Here is a 3731-nt window from a genome sequence, read left to right as displayed (position 1 = left end):
GCGGTGGCTCAAGCCTGTAATCCCAGCACTTTGGGAGGCCGAGACGGGCAGATCACGAGGTCAGGAGATCGAGACCATCCTGGGTAACACGGTGAAACCCCGTCTCTACTAAAAATACAAAAAACTAGCCGGGCGAGGTGGCGGGCGCCTGTAGTCCCAGCTACTCGGGAGGCTGAGGCAGGAGAATGGCGTAAACCCGGGAGGCGGAGCTTGCAGTGAGCTGAGATCCGGCCACTGAACTCCAGCCTGGGCGACAGAGCGAGACTCCATCTCAAAAAAAAAAAAAAAAAAAAGCACTTCACATGCTCACATGCTCCCCTCTTCTACTTGCACGCGATGCCCACCCACACCCCCCTTCACTCCAGCCTTCTACATACGCCACGCCCCCTCATACTTCATCTTAAATGTAAACTCCAAATTTCACGGACGAACACATCAATAAATGAAATAAAAATATACATCCTGACTGTCCCAGGATTGCCCAAAGAGGAGTAGAGTTAACTCGAATATTCAGAGATTAATCTGTGTATTGAATAGTTGGGGCCTTTCTTTTGCTCATTAATTCTTTCATCTAAAATGAACTGTTTAGGGCATCCTGGGGAAGATGTTTTTATCCTGCTAACTCTCGGGAACAGGAGGAGGAAGTGGCTGGCAACTGAAGGCTGGAACACTTGCTACTGGTAATCGTAGCTGTTAATGTTGCACCTCTTGAGATACTTAAAGAATTCTCTGTCTTGGTTCCATTTTGTACACGTTTGAAAAATAATCTGCAGAAAAGAGCTGTGCTAGAAGGACTTCATAGCTCCCAAGAATTAAAAAAAAAAAAAAATCCACTTGATCAACTTAATTCCTTTTTCTTTATCTTCCCTCCCTCATTCTCCTTCTGTTCCACTCTCTTTTCTAAGCTGTTTCACTTTGCAATATATTGCTGGTAAAGAGTTGCAGGGTGGCCGGGCGCGGTGGCTCAAGCCTGTAATCCCAGCACTTCGGGAGGCCGAGGTGGGCCGATCACGAGATCAGGAGATGGAGACCATCCTGGCTAACACGGTGAAACCCCATCTCTACTAAAAAAAAAAATACAAAAAAATTTAGCTGGGCGTGGTGTCAGGCGCCCGTAGTACCAGCTACTTGGGAGACTGAGGCAGGAGAATGGCATGAACCTGGGAGGCGGAGCTTGCAGTGAGCCCAGACTGTGCCACTGCACTCCAGCCTGGGCGACAGAGCGAGACTCCGTTTCAAAAAAAAAAAAAAAAAAAAGTTGCAATCTTAACTTGTTTTCTCCTAAGTATTTGATTCAAAACTCCTGTATCTAAAGAAATACAGTTGGGGTCATTAATAAAGAAAATATTTTTATCTGAAAAAAAATTCCCAAGAGTTAGCAGGATGAAAACTTTTCTGCATACTTCAGGCAGCTGTCAGAATGAGGGAAATGAGGTAATCGAGAAATGGAGCACAGATCAATGTTCACACTCGCGCAAAAGGCGAGATAGGAGAAGAGAGAGAGAGAGGAATGGTCGTTGTGGGTTTTAAGCTCAGATGAGGGCCCCTGTGGGCTCAGCCAGGTCTGTGTTTTACAATTCTATCAAATGTAGAGCTGGCATAATGAATTCGAAATGAATTTAGATAAAATGATTTGTGACTTTTCACTTTAAATCAAAGATCATTACCCAGCAATATATATGGTTGGCACTCTATAAATAAAAATACATTTATTCAGGGTAAACTTAATACACAGACTTGGAAATTTAAACAGCCCCCAATAACGTTCTAATTTATTTTATATTCCTTGAAGTTTTCAAATGAAGGCACTAAAAGATTATGATACATATGCCTTAGAAAATAGCACCTGTCGACTAAATGCATATTGAGGTTCAGTCACATTACACAGAATTTCGGAAAGACAAAATAATTTAATGTTTAGGAATCGTTTGGTGGATAATAAAAGGAATGCCAGCTCTGGAAGTAATCTTTGCATAATTCACTATAAGAAACTTGGGAATAGTATATAATGTGGAACACATTCCAAAAGAAGAAAAGCTCTGCAAAGAAAAATTAAATTTGTGTATTCATTTATGCAATATACACAGCACATGCCTCTAGGCCAATCACATCAGATTTAGTCTTGTAAAACTAAGGATTACACTGATGATTTCCAGATTTATCTGTCTGAGTTAAGTTTTATTGTGGCAAACACAGCAGCAACAATAAAGTCCAAGTCTCAGTGGCTTACACAATAAACATGTATGTCTTGCCTATGGGTCTGTGGCTGTTGTGTGGCTCTTCTGGGCCTAGCTAAACTCTGGTTCAAGCATGGCCCATGTGACTCTCATTCTGGCTAAGGAATGGGGGAGTACAAATGACCATGCCATACCACAAAAGCACACATAAAACCTCCGCTGGGCTCACGCCTGTAATCCCACCACTTTGGGAGACCGAGGCGGGTGGATCACGAGGTCAGGAGATTGAGACCATCCTGACTAACACGGTGAAACCCCGTCTCTACTAAAACAAACAAACAAACAAACAAACAACAAACAAAAAAATTAGCTGGGCGTGGTGGCGGGCACCTGTAGTCCCAGCTCCTTGGGAGGCTGAGGCAGGAGAAAGGCGTGAACCCAGGAGGCGAGGCTCACAGTAAGCCGAGATTGCGCCACTGCACTCCAGCCCGGACGACAGCACCAGACTCCCTCTCAAAAAGCAAACAAACAGACAAACAAACAAACAAGTCTCTGCTGGAAGGTGGCATATGTCTTATCGAGTCACATTCAGTTGGTGAAAACAAGTCTCATGGTCAAGGCAAAAGTCAATGGAGCAGAAAAATACACATTACCCACTGAGAGGCCCTGTCAAGGCACACGGCAAAATGTGGGAGCACATACTCTTATTACGGGGAGTGGAATAATCGGAAACAATAATCGAATATACCATAATATCTCTAATATGCTTTTTGAGTATCCACCCAGTTTTTGGTCTAGCCCGCAATCTTGGGTCACTGCAACCTCCACCTCCCGGGTTCAAGTGATTCTCCTGCCTCAGCCTCCCCAGTAGCTGGGATTACAGGCACCCGAGGATGCTCTCAGTTTCACACAGAAGAATCTGTTTTACTTCCATCTACCCTTCAGACTTACTTTAGCGTGTGTGCCTTGATACCACCGGGAGAATAGTTGACACTATTTCTTAATCTCTCAATCCATCAATTAAGAGGGACAGAGCTGAGGTTTCACCTAGTGACCTTTGCAACTCAGATTGTTCCCCTCCCTGAAACGCTATCAAACTTTTGGTCTGCGTTTTTCATTTTGGTTCTTACCTAACTTCTTAGTATTCATATATCTTGTGCATGACTTTATTTTACATTCCCGTTAAAAGATCGTTTTGTGGGGTACACAATCTTTAGTTGTCAGTTATTTTTTCTCAGAACTGTGAGCATTACTACACTTCTGGCTTCCGTTGCTGTTGTTGGCAAGTCTGCTAACATTCTAATTTTCCCTTTGTAGGTGATCTGTCTTTTCCCTCTGGTTTCTTTTATATTATACAATTTCAAAACTGAATGTGTAAATACAGATTCATTGTATTTGTCCTGCCTAGTAGAAGTTGTCCTTGCTGTATCTATAAATTCTTGTATTTTATTGGTTCTAGAAAAAATTCTCAATAATTATCTCTTCAGATATTATCTCCTCTTCATTGTCACTAGTTTCTCCTGTGGGGACTATAATTAGCTGTGTGTTGAAATT

This window comes from Rhinopithecus bieti, unplaced genomic scaffold (assembly GCF_001698545.2).
Source record: "Rhinopithecus bieti isolate Rb0 unplaced genomic scaffold, ASM169854v2 scaffold_81659, whole genome shotgun sequence".
Classification (NCBI taxonomy): Eukaryota; Metazoa; Chordata; class Mammalia; order Primates; family Cercopithecidae; genus Rhinopithecus; species Rhinopithecus bieti.
Note: the sequence above shows the minus strand (reverse complement) of the source record.